Genomic DNA, 9,933 nt, shown 5'->3' with positions numbered 1-9,933 from the left:
CAAAACCAAATTCATTCATCAGACCTGGAATGTCTGTACAGTACACCAAATCACCATCTTGTTAAAAAAACTTTGAAAATTGTTGCTCTCTCTTTCTATACACATAAATGCTGGTTCCAGCACCCAACAAGTTCTTTTCTTTTAGTCTAGTGCCAAGCAATTCAGCTTTTTCTTTAGTTAAGCCTAGATCCCTAACCAAGTCATTAAGTTCAATCTGAGTAAACAATTTAGGCTCTACATTTTCTGTAATACATCGAAATTCTTCATCATCTTGTTCATCTAACTCAGATTCTACATCATAAGATGGTTCAGTTTGAATGGAATCCAAATCATCTGGAGGTTCAGGGACCGGCAAATCTTGACAGTGTTTCACTGGTCGGACGGCAGACATAAGGTTAGGGTAGCTTATTACCTTCTTATTTTTTGAGTTGTGACCAGTTACATCAACACTGCAAAAGTAACAATCATCAGAATGATTTCTTGGCTCTCTCCATATCATAGGAACAGCAAATTTGAAGGATTTTTTCTCCTTTTTTGACCATTTTCTTAGATCTTCAACACATATATAACATACCTTATGCGGCGCCCAATATTTATCCTGATCTCCAAGTAAAGTTCCAAAGTATGATCGATAAACCTTTTTCACAAAGTCCGTAATGTTTCTTTGGTGTTTTTTAATCACAAACTCACCACAAATATAACAAAAACTGTCAACAGAGTTTTTACAACCGCGGTTAGACATTGTGTTGAGCACGTGTACAAAAACCGTGAAAGTGAGGTTAGATTGACAGTAAACAAACATCAGCTGTTAACGTTCAAATGGAATCTACCTTTTTTGATCTTTTAGTGTGTTTCAGCAGTGCTACCAACACAATTTAAGTCCATTACCTCTACTTTTTTGATTATATTTAAACTCTGTAGAAATCGCTTAGTTAAAAAAATGTTACTTCAAAATGTGAAGAAATTGTGGGTGATACAGCTTTTTAAGCATCATATTTGGATTCAGCGACCTAAAAAACATTAGAATAAGGTATTTTTAGTAAAAAAGTTTTTTCATCGTTGGCCTGTGTAATCAGAATACTTTATTGCAATAATCATTTATTGAAGGCATCATGAAATTGATATATTATTACATGCTGTAATGAGTAACGGTATAAATAAAAATATTAACTATTATTAAAATAATAAGGTACTAACAGGTAAATTTATATCAAATTGACATCAGTACGTGATGTTTAATTAATTTATTATTATTTTGAGAATGAAACGAACAATGGATTTATATTTTCATTACAAGTTAGAATTTAGTTCGTATCGGATTTTTGCCTAATACAGAGAATTACATTGGAGAAAGTTTTGTAAGTGATTCAATCATTCAGTATCGAAAATAAAGGGTTTACTTGACAATAATTTATTTTATGTAGCCCTATAAATTTTTACATTTTTCTACAATTTCAAAAATTTTAGTTTTTGTATTCACAAAATTGTAACATTATTTAATTAGTGTACTGTTCATAAACAATCTGACCAACAAGCCCTGGTGATAGTGATACTTCCACACACTAAAACCCCCGCCGACTTAGCAAAGAATCACTCCCTCTCAGAACCTTTTTCTGCATTTGTTTTGGTTTTGTTTTTAATTGCCAGTGACGTCAAAGACCGACCCAACCTCGCATATTATATGTTCCTTAGCTATGGTGGCCATCTTGTAACGCCAAGATAAATGCACGTACTAAAAGTAAACTCATGTGTGGTAGTATCATTACGGTGGTGATTTTTCCCTATCAAATTATATAGAACTCGGCGCTCTGATATAGCCAAATTCCGCGCCAAGTGATTGTGAACCACGGAAAAATTACATTATTAGCCCTAATATTCTATTTAAATGTTTCATTTCTCACCAGTAATAAATAACTAGCAGTCTGCAACTCATAAGGATACATAGTTACAACATCACATTGTAAAAAAGGAGCTGTAATCGTATATGTAAACATTTAAAGGGTTGTGAGTAATTTTTTGAAGTGACTACTTCTTTTGGTGGGCTATGGATGTTTCTTTTTCACTCGGGATATATCTATATTGGGAAATGTCAGTTGGAGATTTTGTTCTCTTATGAGCTCTATCATCGATAAAGGGTTGTCCTTAATACCACCACTCTACAGAAGGCCAGAGAAGTGTGTACACTCATTTAAAAATGATTTTTCTAGATAATTTCCATAAAAAGACACAAGTTTTTCAGCACGCTCAATAATAGTTTCAGCTGAAGACAACGATAGATTGTTAAAAACTGAGAACTTATCCGCAATAACGCCATAAGCGTTTTTTCTCTTCAGTAAAGCTGACTTGAGTTCGTAAAGAACAACATAATATTATGTTTCTACTCTAAATTTATCACGGCCTGTAAGTATGATTTCGTTTTCATTGGTTTCGACTGCCTGGATTTTCCCTTTTTCTGACGTTTGTAGCTTGTTTCATACTCTAAATCACACAGTTTATTGGTCCTTTCTTCAAACACATGAAAGATGCTTTTAAGAGAGTCAACGAAAATGACCATTGAGTCATATAATCTAACTACTCTCTCTAGGGACGTGTCCACCTTTTGTAAAGTTTGGCTAACTTGTTAGCATAGGCGTAGCGTGACCTAATAATTTGGGGGGGCACGGGGTCTCCGGGGGGGGGGGTGGTCCCGTGGAAACTTTTTTGAAAACTACCACTTAAGAACTAAAGTAAAGTATATGTGTATTTTTGTTAAACATTGGTTTTAATCAATTTTTACTATATTGATGGATTGTAAAAAGACTCAATTTCAAATTATACAAGTTTATTCTATTCTAGACATAACTGCAAGGACATTTATAACACAAAAACAAATTTGTGTACAAGACAAAGTTTTAAGGTGAACAGAACTACAGTAATGGTTTTCAACGAACCAATTTTCGTTACTTCTAATGAAGCATTAGCCTCCTATCGGCTAGATTTGAAAATCTGTCAACTAACAGATCTAGTTTTTTATCTTTCATGTATTCAGACGTCAATTCTTGCTCAATAGACATCAGGGCAAGCCCACTTAAGCGGTCTTCTGTCATGGTGCTTCGAAGAAATGTCTTTAGCCTTCGTAGTGTAGAAAACGATCTTTCTGCGCTTGCTGTTGTGATAGGCCACGAAAGTGATATTTCTAGTAGCTGCCAAACATCTGGTGCACTGGCTTGAAGATCATTCTCAATAAAAAAATCAGCCAACTCTTGGAACGTTATTCTTGTGGTTGCTTTGTCTGTTTTGACAAAATTGTTCTTTGCATAACAGTGAAAAAACTTAAGATGTACAGAGAAACTTAAAGACAAGTTATAAAACTTTTGGATTGCCATAACAGCGTTGTTGTCAATTTCGGTCCAATTAAATAGTAACTGGGCAATGCAGTTGATTTTATCATAATCGTTCTTGGAAAAACGAGATTGCAGGTTTACAATTACTGTGTCTAAAGCAGCAAAGTAAATGCCAGTCTTGAACATCTGTTCAGGTTCAGGTTCAGGTGATTGATGAAATGCAGCATCTGAAGAGCTACTACTAGCTTCAAGTTTTTTCGGAATCTTCCGTTTGCGTGGTAGTGAAGGCCTTTCAACTGACAAACCTTTCATACCATATTTGTTACACTGTTCTTCTGACTCATTCCACATCTGAATAAAGCCATCATCATTTCTGTCCAGTTTTAAACAGTCAATGACTGATTCAACTTTTGCAAAAACCTTAGAAATGTCAAGAGATTCACTCTGCAGTTCTTTGGAGAGTATATCAGTCTGACTCAAAACGCTGTGCAATAGTTTTTAAACTGAATACAAATTCAAATGTGCTGATTTGTTTGGCTAGACCATCAGCTTCGGCTGCAATTTTACGATTTGATACATCGTTTGCAATAACTTCCAAAGTTTCGTACACTTCAGGGAGCTGCTCTAGAATTACATGGATTGCTTTGTGTCGAACTGTCCATCTAGTTCGAGACAAGCTCACCAGTCTTTTCATTTTTGTTTCTCCGCTTTGCTTACATATTGATTCAAATATTGAAAACCTGTTAGCTGATGCATTAATTAAGTTATACAGGTGATTTACTATGGATAAGCAATTCCGAAGCTGTCTTATTTCTTCACAAAATCTCTGAACAGCCAGATCAAGCAAGTGGGCATGGCAGTGTGTGTACAAAGCTTTAGGCTCTTCTTCTTGGAACCTTGAGGCAACACCTTTGAATTTGCCGCTCATGTTACTAGCTCCATCATATGCCTGGCCGTGCATTTTATTTAAGGTTATACCCAACTGCTGCAGATACTGTTTAATAGTGTGATGTAAATTTTCACCAGTAGTGTCTGACACATCAACGAAGCCCAAAAACCTTTCATTGATTTTAATGTGTCCATCTATTTTAGTAATGTATCGAATGCAAATGCTAAGCTGTTCACGGGTTGAAATATCCGTAGTTTCATCACAAATAATTGAGTAGGCCAAAGCCTCACTCACCTCTTGGACAATTTGTTGAAGCATTTCACTTTTTATGCAATCTATTATCTCATTTTGTACCTGGGCACTTTTGTATGAATGGACTGGGGATTTCATTAATGTTTGGATTCCTTCCTCCATTTGAGTAGATCTCAGTTGTAGCAGTTCTATAAAGTTCCCCCTGTTAAATGAAGCAGTACTCTCATCATTTCCTCTTAAGGCAAGATTCTGTTTTCCAAGGAATAGGATGTTTTCAATTATGAATTTTAAATACCTCCTATTCATCTCAACCATTTTAGTATGTGCCGAGGACAACGAATCTGCTACCGTGCTTCCTGCTTTTCTATACTCATTGAGAAACTGTTTAGATTTTTGATGCATTTCACTATTCTCATGTTTCCTGAATTTTTCCAAAGCTTTCTTCCAATTGTTCATGCCCAGTTTAGTGAATGACTCCTCCCCGCGACCAGACTTATGTTGACAAAATAGTCGGCATGGGTAACAAAATGCAGCGTCTTTAATGGGGCTATATTCGACCCAATTAAATTCACTGTACCAGGATTCTTTGAACTGCCTCGATTTGGATTGAATCTTGCTTACCTTAAAACAATCAACAGGCTGAAATGCTCCTTTTGCAATATCTGCACTTTGTACTCCCAATGAAGGATCTCCACTTTCGCCCTGGAATGTAGCATCACGATCTGGGCGTAAACAAGATGGCGATTCATCACCAACGCTACCTCCAGTGCTACTTCCCGCTAAATGTCTATCTTCATTTACACTTTCACTTGAATTTCCAAGTTTTTTAAAGAATGTTAGTACAGAGGACTGTTTCTTAGACATGATAACAAACGAACATCCGCAAAAATTACACAAACAATAGCAGCTCAGCTAGTAACAATAAGCTTATTGAACGAATAAAACGTGGCGACCACCTACACAACACAACACACGCGCACTGAGCTGGTATGATATCCCTCCGCCAGGCGTCGTCAATGCTCGGAGGCCCTCGGCCGGCGTCGGCTGGGCTCGGGTGCATTCGATCGGCTGCTCCAGCTCACGAGCTCCTCCCGTTTGTCTTCAATGGGGTGATCGTGACAGGCGGAGAGAAAGAGTGGGGGCAGAGCCGAGCAGTACCGATAAATCCCGAACATTTCTGACAAACCCTGTACATGCGGCTGATAGCGACCTCAGTTCGGAACGGTTCTGATTTCTATTATCTTACGAATTAATGAGTCGTTTTATATCCGAATTAATGAGTCGTTTTATATCCGAATTAATGAGTCGTTTTATATCCGAACATATCTGCAAAACATAGAAATTATATCGAATTAATTATATTAATATTGAACTTTCTTTATAACTCCAAAGATACTTTACAAAATGTGAGATGGTGCACAACGAATAAAATGTCATAATCTAGAATAGAATAGAAAAATTATTTATTTTCTTGAAAATATGTACAATAGTAAAATTATATAAACATCATTTATACCTTAAGCACAAACACAAACATTGCTCCTTAGTTGTAGACACAATTGACATGAGAATAAAAATAAAACAATGTTACTTTTTATTAAAGAAATATGAACATGTCTTTTTTTATTTTAATACAGCTAGGGTACATCAATAAACAAAATTCAAGAAAACAAAATAGGACCTCAAAAGGCAAGGAACTGCCTGTGTAGAGGCTCCAACTTTCTTAGAAAAACAAAAGAAAACAACACTCAAGCAAATGAAATTAACAAATAAATTCAAATACGATAAATCTACCCATTTAAACTAAGCTTTAATAAAACAAATTTGAATAAAAAACACATTATATAATTTTCAAAGTCTAAAGCTAATTCAGTATACATAAAATGCCATAAATATAAATTATAACCATATCCAGTTATCGAGAAATAAGCTATAGACTTGAAATTGTGCATGCAACTTCGACCAAGCCTGATAAGTGTCATTTTGTGTCGTCTGGCGTACGCGATTATAATGCTGATCTGATCTATAGTACATGGAAATTATCGAATAATTTCTAACTAATAGTAATGTAACCTACAAATTATATTTATTTGATTAAGGCAGTTGGAAAATGCAATGAACCAAATATAATGTTACGAAACAATTTTATTGGTTTACATTTTAATACGAAAGATGCAATTAAAAAACTCAACATAATTGTTGATTTTGTGTTTGGAGACCCTGAAGATAAATTCTTTAACTACTATGCTAAGTAGGGCTCTTTTTAATCCTCCTGGATGTTTAATCCACCCTCGAATGTTTTATAGCTACGCCACTGAATGTAACGAAGTTACTTTGTTACATTAGACTTCCTTACGTCTTTTTTGGTATTTCGATACTCCGTTGTATTGGTTTATTTGTATGTAGACAAGAGTAATTGCCTGCCATTAATTACGTTGTAAAATCACGGTTCAATGAAATAAATTTAATTGCGCTGCATCCTGCAGCATCCAGCTTTGAAAATGTAATATATATATTACATTTATACATATACATACATATACATATTACACCACCAGGCTCTATTAAATTCAGAGGAGTACAGAGCGAGAACGCGCGGACTGCTTATTCCACTATTCTAATACGCGGGCTATCTCTAGTTGGCAGGAGGGGCCCCTCCATCCCCACTTTTTCTCTCCGCCTGTCACGATCACCCCATTGAAGACAAACGGGAGGAGCTCGTCTCCAGCTCGGGCGCAACCGGCCAGAGTCGGCTCACCGGCACTTGTAAATTTAGTTGTAACACGCGCATACTTTACACACACAGAATCAAATTAGATGCATACAGAAAAATAGACTAACGGGGGATCTATATTAGTTATTCATTCGTAACTTTTAGTGTATACATATACGTAATTTAAAGATAATTTATATTATTTTTTTCTTTTTTTGCATAATGTTGGGGGGGGGGGCACGTGCCCCCCCGTGCCCCCCGGCCCAACGCCACTGCTTGTTAGTAACGACATCTGTCTGATATATAGGCCTAAATTTCCATCATAATCATGGTTTCCAGTTTGTTAAGGTATTTCAGGAGTCCCGTTGCTTCACTCCTAACCAGAGGTTTCTCGTTAATGTCCTCTTCATAAGTCTCCAAACTCAGAATTACATTTTCTACGTTTTCACACAGAGCTTTATAAGCACTTTCACGATCACTCCACCTTGCTTCTGACAAACCCTTGACAGTTTTACTTTTACTTTGAATAAAGCTAAGTAGACATTCCCATCTCTTAGTAGATGTAACGAAAAATGTGTAGATGTTCTGAATTAGGTTAAAGAAAGTACATGCTTCTCAACAGCAACTTGCAGCACATGTGCCCACAATATTTAATGAATGAGCCGAGCAAGGGACAAATTAATGATGCTTTAGGAGTTTCATCTTTTTTACTAGCTTGCAAGCCGCTGTATAGGCCTGACATGTTGCTTGCATTATCGTATTTATTGTGTTAAATCAAACTAAAAAACATCGGTATTTATTGTGTTATAAATTTATGACATAATTTGGTAATTAAAAAAAGTCAGTGAAAACACATCGGTTAGTAGAGTGAAACGCCGCCTACCGCATCAGAATATGATGATCCAGTCAGAAATGGCAGCGCATAATGTACTTACCAATGTTTAACTAAAACAACCCGCCATTTCTGATTGGATAAACCTTTTGAGATGCGGTTTGCGGCATTCAACTCTACTAAGTGAGCTCTTTCAAATGAGGTATCACTCGACCCATGCTTTCATTTAAGATTTCCATGTTTTCCTCTGTGGGCCGTCCCCCCATGGTTCCATGTCATGGTAATAGCAAGGAAAAATAGTTTACATAGCCATATGACACTGTGCAAAGTTTATAGATATTATCTGCTATGGTTTGTAAAATATTAAGCCGTACCCATACTTTTCAAACACCTTGTATATGTAATCTTTTGGTCACAAACACATAGGCTTGATATCTACCCTAAGTGTGTGAGGCATCTGGAAACAAGACTTGCTAATACATTATTTTACTAACGAAAAGGTTTTATGATATGGGCAAATAAAAGTCTGAAGTAACTGTTACAATATTCCACTACCCCCATCGATAAAAGAAAACCTTTTTTCAGATGAATTTTTTAATTAGCTGATGCAACCAGCTGTTTAATTGTTTAAGAGCTTTTTGCAGTTGGTGGAAGTTGCAAATTTAACTGCAATTTAAATGGCAAAACATTTTGAAATTTAAACTACAATATATTTAAAAGTGATAAAATAATTTTTGTATAAAAACCAACAAATAAAATAAAACTTCATTAAATATTGAAATTTCATAACTAATAACTGAGAACTTTCACAATTCAACAGTGGAACAAGTAAAAATATTATTTTTAATGTATGTTCTATTGTTGAACTGTTACCTTATTGGACGTACATGGTTAGCCTAAATTTGCAATGTCATTTCGCTACCTTGGTTTGACAAGGTTGTAACTGACATTTTTAGCGAAAATGGGGTTATTGTTGCTTTTGATTCCCCTCTTTCTTATGTACATGAAGAACTTACTCTTACTCTTATATGTTAATAAATAACCAGACTGCTAATTTGACAAGGTTCTAACTGAAGGAGTTTGGTTTACTCAGTGCAGTTTGACAAGGTTGTATCTTGCACTGATACTCTGTGGCAATCAGCTGGGCTGCTAACTACCACGTGACTGCTAGGCTGCTATGAGAGGTTATGTTGTTCCTGACCACATGTTGTTGTTGTTACTACTTTTGTGTTAGTGTTTTGTTATATTAACCTATTTATGGTAGTACTTTTGAAATAATCATGGAAATGATGGAAGACAATTCGCTACCTTGGTTTGACAAGGTTCTATCTGGTCCAACCAAAAATTTAGAGGAAACGAGTTTGAAAATTCAAAATGCTAGAATTTTGTTCTCTGTTACAAAATGTTGTTTTGTACTCTGAATGGGGAAAAATTTCAGGTGTGTAAATTGTTTTTCCTCGGAACTCTAGCAATCTCCCAGAAACCTATCTATACCGCTCACAAAACCACACAGCGCGAAAATGTCGTTACAAATACACAGACTTTGGACAAAAGAGGAAGGTCAGAAAACAGCCGTAGCCTACCTAGAGGCGATCCTTCTTTAGTAAGGGATCATATTAAATCTTTCCACACAGTTGAGTCCCACTACTGCAGGGCTAAGACAAACAGGAAATACTTAGGAGCTCATCTCTCGATTGCAAAAATGTACGATCTTTATGTACAAAAATGTGCATCAGAAAATATTACTCCAGTCAGAAAATCGTTATATTACAAAATCTTTACCACAGAGTTCAATCTGGGATTTCATTGTCCAAAGAGTGACAGGTGCGATACATGCGAAAAGTTTATTGTGGCAAGAAAAACTGAAAAAAAAAGAATATTTAATATAGTTTGCGAAAATTCAATGCGTGATGTGAGGAAGGAA

Source organism: Homalodisca vitripennis, chromosome 1 (genome assembly GCF_021130785.1).
Source record: "Homalodisca vitripennis isolate AUS2020 chromosome 1, UT_GWSS_2.1, whole genome shotgun sequence".
Lineage (NCBI taxonomy): Eukaryota > Metazoa > Arthropoda > Insecta > Hemiptera > Cicadellidae > Homalodisca > Homalodisca vitripennis.
The sequence above is the reverse complement of the archived record's forward strand: the minus strand, read 5'-3'. Positions refer to the sequence as shown.